The 13,784-nt window shown below is 47.4% G+C and overlaps 1 protein-coding gene across 5 annotated transcripts in view; it reads left to right on the forward strand.

The window, feature by feature from the left end:
- Positions 1-12,428: 12,428 nt before the first annotated feature.
- IKZF1 (IKAROS family zinc finger 1) overlaps positions 12,429-13,784 on the forward strand; it is a 91,615-nt gene continuing 90,259 nt past the window's right edge. For 4 of the 5 annotated variants that reach the window (XM_082473262.1, XM_082473264.1, XM_082473265.1 and 1 more), the window contains exon 1: positions 12,429-12,718. The gene's annotated coding sequence lies outside the window, so the exon portion shown is untranslated. Of the gene's footprint in view, positions 12,719-13,327; positions 13,541-13,784 lie in introns of all 5 variants that reach the window. The other variant, XM_082473263.1, reaches the window with a different exon arrangement.

The following is a 13,784-nucleotide window of genomic DNA, read 5'->3' on the forward strand; positions in this document are numbered from 1 at the left end:
CAAAAAAAAGCAGATATATGTATACGTATAGCTGATTCACTTTGCTGTAGAGCAGAAACTAATACAACTTTGTAAAGCAACTATACTCCAATAAAAATTAATTTAAAAAAAAAGAAGACTCAGAGTACAATGGAAAGAGGAAAAAAAGAACCAACAAATCATACACACACACACACACACACACACACACACACCCTTAGTTCTTGAGCATGCATTCCTTGAAGTTACAAAGTACACTTATACATTTTACGTTTTGATTCATATTGACATGCAATGCTCAGTGGTGCACTAATCCCCCCATGAATGCCACCAAGGAGCCCCACTTTCTCCACTCCCTTAACAGCAGTCTTTGAGGTGTGATCAATAAAAAGTCATACCTTGCAACATATTTTAGTTTTCATTTTTTAACCGCTACTAAAACTGAATCTTTTTCTTGTATTCAGTGGCCTTTTTGTTTCTTTTGTACGTTGTATAATGAAGTGATTTGCCCATTGCTTATTGAGTTACTTCTTTTTCTTTTTTTTTATTAATTTGTAAGAGCTCTTTGTATATGAGCAAATATATGTATATATGGACTTTCTTTCATATGCATTGCAAATATTATCTCAAGCTATCATTTGTATTTAAATAGTGGTCTTCTTGCCTTCTTTTTCTTTCTTAAAAAATGCTATCACAGAAATTTTCAAGTATATACAAAAACAGATAATCATATAATGAATCCCCATATAGCCATCACCCCCATCAACAATTATCAAAGATATTACTAACCTGGTTCCATCCCTCAACTGCTTTTTTTATTTATAATTGTTGTTGTTGTTGTTGTTTTGCTGGAGTATTTTAAAGCACAGCTCACTTTACCCATAAATAGATCAGTAGGCATCTCTAATTGATAAGGACATTTTGACATATATCTACAAGACATTTTCCCAACCTATCCATCTTTAATACTAAGAAAATTTCACCTACCATGTGAAACTTTTTTGGATGATATATATCCATTTCAAAATACCACCCCCCCAAGGTCATTTTGCTTAGGCTGTTTTGCCTTTTTAACCAGAGGCAATTTCATCTATTTACTTTGCATAATTTCTTATACACATTTCTATAATTCTTATCATATACTCTTTCCCTACAAAGAATTTTTACTCCACTCAGATGTTCTCTACACTTTCATCACATTCTCTTTTCTGAGCATCAGATGATTGTAGGCCTTTGAACCTACACACTGTTGTAATTCTGACCTTCACGGCCTCTCTTCGGTTTCAGCTCAACATTTCCAGTTGAAGTGACAGTGTTTGCTGAGATCTCAGGGTCTCCCTGCCAATTTTCCATGTTGTAGGCATTTACATAGGCATTTGGGGAAGTCATGGGTTTTCCCCAAAGCATTTCCTACTTACCAACAGCCCAGCTCACAGCAGAGTTCAGAATTTCCCTCAGATCGATACACTTACTTTAGTCTGATATTAACTCATCTTCCTTAAATCTCCCCTTGCTGATGCAGGAGGCAGCCTTTTCCAAGAGTTCTGATCTTCACCAGCTGTCTCTCTCCTTTTACTCAGGAGGACTTTCCCAGGAAAATCCTGCTGCAAGCAAGAAACATCAAGCTTCTCTGTGAGGGCACTGCACAGATCAAAGGCAGGTGGATCTTTCTCTCTAGCACGTATCTATTTTACTTACGTTTCAGGTAGGAGAATTGTCCACTTCTTCACTCCTTCTCACACAGTCCTGAAGTCAAACCATCCAGGTTTGGCCAAAGAGGTTTAGTCAGTATAGGTTAGTAGGTGATGGAGTTACTGGTTGTGTTGGTGCATGTTTCAGGGTGTTATAAGTTCTGACTGCTTTTGGAAGAGTTAGCCCTCAGTGTTTGGGGACTTCTGGGAAGCACGGCACTAAAGGACAGAGGGAGGGTGGACTTACAGATAATGGGCCAAGAGCCTGCAGAGCTTTTTGCCAAGGCTGTTCTCAGGTCTATGCAAGCCCACAGAAAAACACTGCCAAAGCCAAAATCAAGTCATGGAGGATCATTCTGGGGAGACCACAGAGACCATCTTGTCAACCATTCCAATCTTATGAACAAAGGAACTGATGCTCAGGAAGGTGACCTGAAGGACTTGCCCAAGGCTGGAGAGAGAAGCATGACCAAAACCAGGTCACCTGACTCTAACGGCGGACACTGTCCATCTACCCAACCAAACCAAACTGTCTCTGGCTGGTGACACTCTCCACCTACCCAACCTCTACCAAAGCTCAGAAGGCCAGTGATGCTTCTCTAAAGCATCTCATCTTGTCCAGAGCCTAAAATCACCTCAATGGGGTTGACCACCATGGTCAAACTAATTCCAAGGGACTTCAAAGATAACTTGCTCCATCTGGGATCCCATCAATTGCCATTCTGGAATCCCTCATCACGGACATCAGGAAGATGGGATTAGATATTGGCCTGTTGGATGAGGTAAGGTCTACTGAAACAAAAGAGAATGGTTGGCCTAGGATAAGATGAAAAATACACTTCAAAGGGAACAGACTACTACACCTGCTGTCCTCCGGAGGCCCCAATCCAACACATCAATTCCCTCCTACCCTTGGCCTGCCTCCGTCCTTAAAGTACTCGGTCTTTTGTCTGTGAAAAGACAACAGGATTGGGTGTTTAAGAGAAGAAATAAATAGTAAGTAGTTCTCCAGGTTTTCCGCAGCTATGTCTCATATTTGACAATCTCACACTCACCGACTTGACAGTCTGCTTTCGCTAATCCATATGCATATAAGGTGTATATTACCCCCACGTCTACGAGATTCTCACTTAGCCAACGACATCTGTCTGTGAACTGTCACGAAATGCTAGAATGATTCTTTTTCTTTTGTGGTGTCAATTCCTCTATCTGTCATTATGAACCTTGTTAAATACCCTCCTCCCTCCCCTTATGAAAGGCATGAACTGAGTGCTAAGTTTCAAACATACCCCCTTAGCACATCCAGATGGGGAGAAAAAAAGCACATCTAGCTATCTACTTAATCAAACATCTACTTTTACTCCATCAACGGGGAGGAGGCCCTTTTGTACATTTAACAAATTCAAGCAATTTAGCAACTGGGTTAAAACCTATGTAAAGTACTTCAACAACATGGGAAATAAAGACACTGGTCTTCTGTCTTAGAATTGGTTAATGGAAGACGTGAAGTCTCAAAGCGTGCACAACCGTGGGTTCTTACGGAGCTGCCCTAATGCACTGCTGGGAAAACCTTGTGAAGTTTTCCATCATGGGGGGAGGTGGGTTGACAGTTTTTGCCTTTGCTGTCAGTTCCACTGTGGGAGGCTCCTAAATTTATTATATCTAGGAAATAATTCTGGTGCAAGCCTATCCTGGAGGAAGCAAAGAAGCAAGGCATGCAGCCCGCTCTTCCGAATGTATTGTCTGTTATTACTACAAGGCTGTGGGCTGAGTCTTGGCAACTCCATGGGCAGGGACCTTGGGCGCGTCTCGGTCTAAACTTGATCAAGGGGAGGCAGAGCAAGAAAGAGGTCCCTTTGGCCTTTCTTCATCTACCAGCTTGACAAGCCCCAGCTAAACAATATATTCAGAAAGTAAAATGGAATCATCACAGCGGAGCAGCAGTGTTTTCCACTGGTGTGAACGTCTCCATCAGATACCATCTCTGCTAAGTCATCAAAATGCGCAATACCACCTGTTAGAAGATCAGATGTCAAATATTACTTTTGGATCATCAAGAAAGAGCTTTGTCTCTTTTTTTGCTATCTCCTCACTTTGGGAGGGTCCATCACCTCAGTTTCCTCATCCACAAAATATGAATAATAGCGTGGTCCAACCTCCTGGGGAGGAGAAGATAGATAAGTGCTTTTTGCTGACTAGCTCAAAAGCCACGCAAATATAAATCACTGAGTACTGCACACGCTGCCTTGCTGCTGCTGTAGGTGCCTGGAGCTGTCACTGAAGCCTGCGAGAGCTCCAGGAACCTACAAGACATATGTGCTGGGAGAGCCAGGTCCAGCGTCTTTTGGTGGTGATGACTGAAACGCTGTTGTAGTGGAGGGGCAGCTGCTAAGTTTATGGTTATCGACCGCTGAACTTGAACTTGCTCTGAGAAGCCTGCTCCATCAGGCCGTCCAGCTCAAAGGGCATCAATCATTTGGTGCAACACTGTGTCTTACGGGCTTAACGGTATTGGAATCTGAAGGGCCAGAAGCTGCCCTTGGAAGTGAACAAAGGGCTGCTCACAGGCTGGAGGAGTGAGAGGAAGATGGACCTGACTTTTGCTTCACAAATAATCTAATAATAAAGGAATTAAACCAACACTCAGGTTCTATTGATCTATAATAGTGATTGAATGATCAATAAATGCACATCTGCACTCTACAACTTAGTAAATGGAGCCAAATCTCTCAGTTGCATCCTCAGGTTAGTTACTTGGCTTGTCACCTTTTGGTGATCGTGGAATGTGACCCCAACTACAGTTAATCATCTTACAAACACATATATAAATCCCCCATCTCAACTTGCACCAAGTACTAGCAATAGCCTTTGCTATCATCTATCAATCAATACATTATCCTTTCTCCCCAAATGCAGGGTCATTTACTACAACCTATTGGAAACGTGCTGCTTGGCAGAGAATGTTTATGAGATATAATCATAGAAAATAAAGGGATATTATAATAAGAAGTCAACCCTTCAGTTTAATTGCAAAAGACTGTTTAAGCTAAAGGAAATAGTGTATTTGAGCTCTGAAGTGGAAATAAAGTTGCCAGTTTCTGAAATGCATATCATAGAAAATGAGTTCTTTTTCTTCATTAGAAAAAACATATCTGCAAGTAATAAGAATATTATGAGTAAATACTAAAAGAATACATAGCCATTGGGCTGTGAGTAGCTACAGAATACATTATATCTTTGAATAATTTCTAAATCACTGACTTAGAGAAATACTGAGTCCTGGCCTTGGTAAATTATAATCTGTGTTCTTATCCTATAGAAATGAAAAGGATCATCGCCCCACACAACCAGAACAGGAAAAGTTTATTATGAATCTGAAGTGTTGCATTTTTAAATTAGTCTTTGTCTCCTTTTTGAAAAATAGCTTGAAAATGAACAGAATAATGTATGTATAAGGATAGTATGAACTAAATTGTCAAATTCTCTATAGACCTAAGGAGGAAAGAAATGTGGACCTTGCTGTGCTGAAGTTGCTGTTGCTAAGGAAGCACTAAATAGGTGAAGGCGAAACCCTACGATGTGCATGAACTTGGTGCCCCAGGTGGACGGAGGAACAAAGAGGAGGTAGGTCCTTCCAGCTCTAAGGTCAGGAAAAAGCAGTTCCTATGCAAATTTGAAAACAAAGATGACAACTCTTTGTTGTTTGACTTAAACAAAATTGTTTTTCCTGAGTTAGAAAAGTCAGATTAACCCTTCAAAATCAGTACCCATAAATGGAAATATCAGTTAACTGTTCCGGTCACTGTTCCAGGCACTGAGGAAACAAAGGAAAAATATTCTATCTTCCTAGAGAGTAAACAAAATAAGTGTTAACTCTACAACATGGTACAGATGATAAGGGCTGCAGGGAAAAAAAGTAAAGAAAGAAGGAGAACAGGAGATGCTTGGGTGGGTGTGGGGGGAGGGTTGTCGTGCCTTACAGAGGATAGAAGTGACAGTCTCTGAGCCAAGATGACATCGGAGCAAAGATTTGAAGCCAGCAGGAGGGCAGGCAGGAAGGTACCCGAAGGACAGTGAGCTGGTCCAGATGCTTGAAAAGTAGCAAAGCAGAGTAAAGCGGCTGGAGACAAGTGAGCAAGGGGCACAAAAGCTGGACATGAGACATGGGAGAGACATGAGGAAGGAGAGAAAAATCACACATCCTCAGGACTTCGGCTTTAGTCAGAGAGTGCCGGCACATTGTCCAGCAAAGAAGCACACAATCTGACTTCATTTTTCTCAGGCTCTCCCTGGGTGCTGTGAGGGGTGAAGACAGAAGCAGAGAGTGACTAGGAGGGCCCACAGTTTGCAGATGGAAGGCGACCGTAGTTTGGACCAATATGGTTGCCATGGAGATGAGAGGAGGTTGGGTTCTGGATACCTGTTGGAAGAAGAGCTGGCACGAGGTCTTGGCAGATGGGATGGGAAGAGAAGGAGGCATCCAGGATACCTTCAAGGTTTTTTGGCCTCAGCCATTTCCAGTTGCTATTAGGTAAGATGAAGCAGGTTTGAGGGGAAATATCAGGGATTTGGTTTGAGGCCGTGGTAAATACGCGATGCCAATTAGATCTCCAGGTAAGGTGTACGAATCCTGATCTCAGAGTGAGGTCTGAACTGCGGATGTCAGGATACACGTGACATTGAAAACTATGTCTGGGGCCTTGTCTGGAGAGCTCCAGCATTTCAGGAAGGAGACTGAGTAGCCCATGACACAGGGAAAAACCTGGCAAATGTGGCCTCATGAACATCTACCTCTCTGATGTCATCAGGTTCAGAAGAAATGTTTATGGGTGTTTTAGGTAAACTTTAAAGCCCTAGATCAATGTTCACTTACTACTCCTGGAACCAGCTGGACTTTGCACCAACCACTTTGAATTAATTCTTCCCAGCCCTTCTCAGATAAAGGAACAATCAATTTGCAACTTGGTCAAGGTGAGTTCCAACTGCGAGCCTGCAAACCCCTTTCAGGCACTTGGCCTTCTTCCTCACCTGCTTTCTGCTGGATGTCACCTCCCAAGAATCCTCAAGGACCTCCCTAATCAGGGGAAAGGAAAGAGAGGGGACTAACATGGATTACCGGGCATCAGGATTGACGATTTACCTCCAGGCTCTCAATCAATCTTTAAGCCAACTCCGTGAAGCAGGATTGACTTCTCCTGTTGTAGATACAGACAAGAACGTGATGCTCAGAGAGGTGATGGAATTCAACTAAGTTCCTACCGTGGCCTTACCTGGAGCTGGGAGAGACACCAAGATCTTCAGGACAGTTTCCACTATAGAGCCCCAAAGCTCAACCCCTTCTCCAAAACCATCCCAATTCCTCTACAGATGGGACAGGAAAGATTTACGATGTATTAACACTGAAAAGAGAAAGTTGCTCTAACAATACAAAAATAGCTAGACTCCATGTCTATGTACTTTACAGATTGGAAAGCCCAGTCACAAAGCTTCATCTTTCCTGGACGTGTCGATCTGATCCCTCTACCAAGACTGGTGCTGTCAAGATTGGCAACTTGGCCTCAGGGGAAATAAAACACTGAAAGTGACCTGGAAAGAAAGACTTTCCACCAGTGGGAGGAGGATGTCTTAAAGGTCCTTAATGAGTCCTTGGAGGGATCTCAGCTCTCTGCTGGGAAACAGGGCATAGGCAGGGGGCGTAGCCGAAAGAAGTGACCGAGATTTGTATTCCAGCCCAACCACTTAGAAACTGAATACTTCAAAAGTATCGAACACTGATTCAGTGCTAAGTGTCCATTCAAGGTTGCTTAGCGCACATTAACTCATTCAGACTGTGGACGTTACTGATGAAGGTTTGACCGTTGGTGGTGGTGTTATATTCCCATTTTACGGAAGAGGAAACTGAGCCCTGGGGAAGCCTAGGAGCTTGCCAAGCTCCCAAACGCAAACAGTTTGGCTCCAGAGTCTGGCCCTTAACGTTCAACCCCAGGCAAGCCACGCTCTCTGAACTTGAGTATCCTCGTTGCGTTGCTAGACGGAAAATAATCTGGCAATAATAGTCTGGCAATGTCCTCCACAGAGCTGGGCTCAATAGGGCTGTTACCTGAATGTGACTGTTCGCCTTTGGTTAATTGTCTCTTTTCAGGAAACTCTTCTAAAGCCCCCGCAGGTAGAGAAGACCAGCACTTCCTACACCAGCTCGAGTACCACTGAGCAGCTTCACCCTCTGTGTGCCCGCAGGCTTTGTGTCTAAATTTACCACAGCACATTGCACGTCAAAATGCAGTTGTTTCCGCTTTTCTGGATTAGCAGTTGGAGGCCCTTCAGGGATAAGACCACATCTGATGCTTTATCGGGACTACCTGTCTCTCAAATACCACCCGCAAAGGTAGACGTTCAATGGAAACTTGCTCTTTGCATAAACGAATAAATGCATCCCACCGGAAGGTGTGACACCACCAGAAATAGTGTTCCAATCCCAATCTTACCCCAATCAGTGGGGGGAGGGTGACACTCAGCTCTCGGTTTTCTTTATTCTGATCTGTTCAGATCACTTCAATATCTGCTTTTCTTTTACTCACACAAAACATCTTTAAACCTTTTCATTGGAAAGATTTTGGGTGAATCTGTCTTCTCCAAATCACTATATCTGACTCAGTTTGTTTTTCAGTTGCTTCTAACCAAATGATATTGATAAAAAGTCACTGTTTTTGAGAGTCTAAGTGTATTCTTCTTACAAATACCAAAGGGAATAAAATGAAAGAATTATCATAAAGTGGGAAGGATTTGGCGGTCAGCTGCATCACATCCTTGATTCAAAACCCAGCTGCACTGCTGCATTTCTCTGAGTTTCAAAACCAGGAGCCACGGAGCCTCTGGAGAGGACATGGTGCACCCTGAGGGGTCTCCATCTGGGTCCCCAGGCATTTCCCACCCAGGCTCTGCCAGCTGGACAGTCTTGGCTCTACATGAGCCGCCCCCCACACTTCCCCACCCCTGAGTCCTGGTTCTTCACTTCCAAACCCAAGGAGTGAGTCCCAAGAAAAAGGGTCGAGGCCTTGCCCCAGGCTGGAAAGCTTTGGTTTTCAAAAACAGAAGAAGCAGAAGCTGGAGATCATAAAAACTGGGAAAAAGAAACCAGAGCAGCAGAGCCCTTGTTGCAGAAGTTTCATCCCAGTCCTCGGTCTTTTTCCTCAAGTTCATGATCCTTTACACTATACAGAACCACAAGCGTTCTGTATGAGTTTCACACTACAGAAAGATAATAGAATTTCATTTTTACAGAAAACTTTACCTATTATTTAACAAGATACTTACTATTTCTCAACTGCTGGAGGCAAAGGGATGCTCATTTTATCGCTGTTTAATAGATTTTCTTAAAGAAAAAAACACCATCATCATCGTAATTACTTGCATACATTATCTCATTTAATTTCACTGAATTCTAGCAACACCATTGGAAAGTAGGTATGCTCTGCAGATGACAAACTGAAACTCAGAGAGGTTAAGTAACTTACCAAGACTCACACAGCTAGTAAGAAACAAAACTAATAACCACACTTATCACCTCAACTATCCTTTTCCTCTACAAAATTCACTCTCCTTTAAAATGCAATCCAGGCTCCGCCAGAACAAAAGCGCCAGTAACTAACTCCATTATTACAGTAAGTTCTGAATAAGTAGACTTTGATTAATTCTATAGGTGTTTTTATTCTTTTGAGAAGATTATCTCGAAGGAAAAAAAATGGTAATTTAGCAATTATTGTCTGAATGAACTAAGCTATTTTTAACACACTAACATTATGGAAACAGCTATCTATCTATACACACACATATATATATATATATTTCTAAAGAAACAAAATGACACCTATAAATTTTTAGAGGATCACACCTGTTTCAATTTCCACTGATACATTTTCTCCTCTAGTGTGTTTTTTAATGTTTATCGTTTTTAATTTATTTTTTATCGAATGAAAGATTCTTTAAATTATATAGTGCTTTACAGTTTAAAAAGTTTCACACACGTGGTTTCACATAATCCCATAATAACCCTTTTTTTAATCCCCTACCCCTATATAGATCCTCCAATATGCTTTGACTGTTGTCTTCAGTAGCTTTAACTTCTGATGGAAGGGTCATCTCTGGCCCCACGGAGTCTTATCCACAGACCCAGGCTACAAGCCGAGTTCCTTCTGTTCCACATCTTTGCAGCGGTACATGAGACTGGCCAATAATAGTAGAGTTCATAATAAATAATAATTACTGCTCACAGAGTCCTCCTCTGCTATGGCAAGAAGCATATGGCAAGGAGTTTTGTATGTGATCTACTTTATTCACCAACAATCCCGGGAGGTAGCTTATATTGTTACCATCAATGTATAGATGGGGAAACTGAAGCTCAGAGAGGTTAATGACCTCGGTCAAGGTCACACAGCCAAACAGTCTGGGCTCCTAGCCTCATGCTCTTCTGCCTCAGGAGGCTTTGCCTTGGTGGGATGAACACATCTGAGTCCTTGACACGCACTCCTGGGGACCATGGCACACATTTAAAGAGAGGAGCCTGGGGGGCGGAGCTAAGAGTGCCGCACTCTTCCAAGGTCATGACCCCTCCACCATGTCATCTGCCTCCCTTGGGGCCCTGCACCCTAGGTTTATTGCCTCATTGAATCTTGACAAGGACTCTTTAGGATGAAGTAGCGTTTATTTCTTTTGCAGATAAAGAAGAAGAGGCTCAGAGAGGTCCAACAACTTTCCCAAGGTCACATAGGTAAGGGAAGGACTAGGAATTAAGTCAATGAACCTTTTACAAGTCCCGCCTCCTCTGGGCTTTTAAGCATGGAGTTAACTGGCTCGGGCTCAGCACAGCAGAATTTCAGGACGAATCGAGTAGTAGTGTCGCTGAAGTGGTCCAGCAAGAACTTGGCACATGCTGTTTGTAGCTCAAGGATGGTAGGAGAGACTTCTCCCAGGGATGGCAGAAGCGAAGGTGGTCAGCAGGGCCCCCGGCCCCGCCACGAGCAGCCTCCTTAGACGGGCCACAGCCTCCCCTAGCCTCACTCAGCTGCCCGTCCCCTTTGCCCGGAGGCACTTCTCTCCACTTGGAAGGCCTGCCCAGCCTCCCGCTTCGAGGCCACAGAGCCCTTCCTCGCTCTTCCCATGGAAAGACGCGGTCCCGTTTGTTTGTCCCGCTCACGGGGATGCGCTGGCGTTTATCTGACCCTTACTGATGCGTCCCTGCAAGTCTTGAAGGGCCGGGGTCTTGGCTCGTGTAACAGACCCTCCCCTGGCGCCTGGGCGGGGGCTGGGGGCGATGCCCAGCACAAATCTGTTGAATTCATGACTCCTGCTCGTCTGCTCAGATTGAGCGCTCTCGCCGGGCTCCCGTCGGGTGGGGCCTGCCTGATCAGAACGACGGATTCCTCGCGGAGGACGAAGAGGTGCGCCATCAGAGCCGGCATTCCCGTTTGAATCGATCCTCAGCGCCTTACACTCGCGCTTCGGGGCTCGCGGAGGGAGAGGCTGAGGCGCAGAGAGCCGAGGAGGGGTTACAGGTTCGCCTTCCCAGCCGCCCGCGCCCCCGCCGCCGCCGCCCTTTCACACTCGCTTGTGCACACAGGCCGAGCCGGAAGGCGCGATCCTAACTTGTGCCTCGAGCGGGTGGGAGGGAAGAGAGACGAGAGGTATTCCATTGGTTGTCTGGGAAAATGAATTGCACCTTCCCCTCACTTGCGGAGGATCAACTTTTCCCACCCCCTCGGGTGGGCACTCATAACCTGGGGTCGCAGCCAGAACCGGGGAGCCAAGTGGCCCGAGCTGGAGGGAAGCGAAGCCGGGCGGGCAGTGGGCTGCCCTAGACGTCGGGGAAAGTGCTTCACGGGACCCCGAGTGCCCCGGGCGCGCGAGCACGCGGGTGCCCCGAGGAGCGGCCCTGGGCTCAGGGTTGCGGGTCCCCGGGAGGGCGCCCCGGCTCCAGCGGCCCCGCACGCGTCGTCCGCGCCGGGCCCCCAAGGGTTAAGCGCGGGCCCCGCGGCGCGGTGGCAGACACGCCAGCCAGCCCGGGACGCGGAAAGGCGGTCACCGCCGGCCGCGCGGGGCCGCGGCGGGATGCGGCGCTGGAATGAGGAAGCGCGGCGGCGCGGGGAGGGCTGGGGCGCGCGGCGCGCGGGGGTGGCGGCGGCGCGCCCAGCGGGCCCGGCGCGGGCGAGCGGGCTGCAGCCGGCGGCGGCGCCAGCAGGTACGGCCCGTGCCCGCCGCCGCCCCGAGAGCCTGGCCTGGGGGGGCTGGGGTCCAGCCCAGCGCGGCGGCAAAGTTTGCGCGCGCTGCCCCGGAGTTGCGGTCGGGACGGCGCAGCGCGAGCGGGCGACCGGCGGCAGGGACGGCACGCCCCGCTCCGCGTCCCTCTGCGAGCCCCGCTCCGAGTCCCGCCCCGCGCCCCGTCCCCGTCCCTCTCCGAGCCCCGCTCCGCGTCCCGCCCCGCTCCCCGCTGCTGTCCCGCTCGGTGCCGGAGCGTGCGCGGGGGCCGAGGCGGCGGCGGGGCAGGGCGTGCCGGGACCGGCTTGGCGCGCTGCCCCGAAGTTTGTGGAGCGCGGGCTGCGGGCGCGCGCTCGGGCCGGGCGGCCGCAGGTGGCGGAGCGCTGGCCCGCGGGGGCGCGGCGCGGAGCCCAGGTGCGCGGCCCGTGGGCGGCGCTGTGCGCGCGGGACGGGCCGACTGGCCGGGAGCGCGAAAGCCGGGTGGCGGCCGGCGGGGGGTGGGGAGCGCAGAGGAGAAATGGGGAACAATGCAAGTGAGCAACTTCAGGAAGTCATTGTGAAAGAAAGCTGGGAAGAGCTGGGCGGCCGAGCGAGCCGGGCGCTCTGACAAGTGCCTGCGCGGCCCGCGCCCGGGGCGGCGTCTGCGGCGACGGTCCTGGGTCCCCGCGGAGCGCAGCCGAGCCCGGGCGGGACGCTTGGCCGCGGCGAGGGGGCCGAGCCGGCGAGCCCGGCTCCGAGGTTGCTCTTGGCGCCCGAGGATCTGTCTTGGAACCCCAGAGTGCGACGCACACATCCACGTGAGTGTTTCCAGGTAGAATTTCCGTAGGAAAACTTGGATTAAAAAAAGAGAGAGAAAGAAAGAAAAGACGAGGCGGTTAGATGTGTAAGTCCTGGTTTCGCTCGGGTCCGCCTCTCCTCTCTGGGGACAGTGGGAGCGCTGACTTTTGTCAAAGCCTGGGCCACTTGGTGCTGTGACTGCAGGTGCAGGGCAGGCCGGCCGTGGGACACCTTTGAGCCGCCCCGCTGTCCCCGTGGGGAGGACGCCGTGGTCCCGGTCATGTTTAAATCGATCTACGCTTATATAGTGAGATCACGGAAGTCAGCCTTTATAAAGTCATTCATAACGCGCTTTCTTTTCTCATTTTTGACGTGAGAGCTTTTTGTTTATACTGTAAAATAAATAGATCGAGTCTGAGCTTGCTTTCCGCAAAATTGGAATTATCCCGGTTTGAAAAGTTGGTAGTACTTTTGCCGAGTGCCGTTTTGGCTGTCAGGTTACGAAACCCCTCGGTCAAAAGGCGTCGGGTTACTTGCGACTGTATTTGAAACGTGTTTGAAAAATTCGTCAAGGATCCTTGGTGATTCCTAAGGAATCTCCTGAAGGTGTGATTGTTTTTTCTTCTAAGTTGGAGGCACGGAGTGTAGCATCTGGAGAAGGAAAAAGGGTTACGATTCGATTCGCAGGGTCTGATCCGGCACTTCCAAATGCAGCGTTCAAATGCAGTTTCCATTCTCTCTGGACAGCAGCCCCCGGAGTGAATGTCAAGGCCCTGTGCTTCCCTCAATTTCAACACTCAAAATTCCCCACCCGGCTCCCCACGGGGTATTTCAGCTTTGAGGTACCTTATTTTAAACTTGGAAAGACAAAGTGGTATTGAAGAAATATCTCCTTAACCGTCTGTTAAAAGTTAAAAAAAAAAAGGAAGCTGAAAATTATTATGCATAATATTTAAACTTTCATGGAAATTTCAGTGATTTTAAGGATTGGTTCACTTTGGTTATGAGTTGAGGGGAGAGTGGAACCTGCAGGAAACGGTCTGAGCCTCTTGAATTCACTGCTTTGTTTGAAGATGTTTATTTGAT

Source organism: Balaenoptera physalus (genome assembly GCF_965194825.1).
Source record: "Balaenoptera physalus genome assembly, chromosome: 8".
Classification (NCBI taxonomy): domain Eukaryota; kingdom Metazoa; phylum Chordata; class Mammalia; order Artiodactyla; family Balaenopteridae; genus Balaenoptera; species Balaenoptera physalus.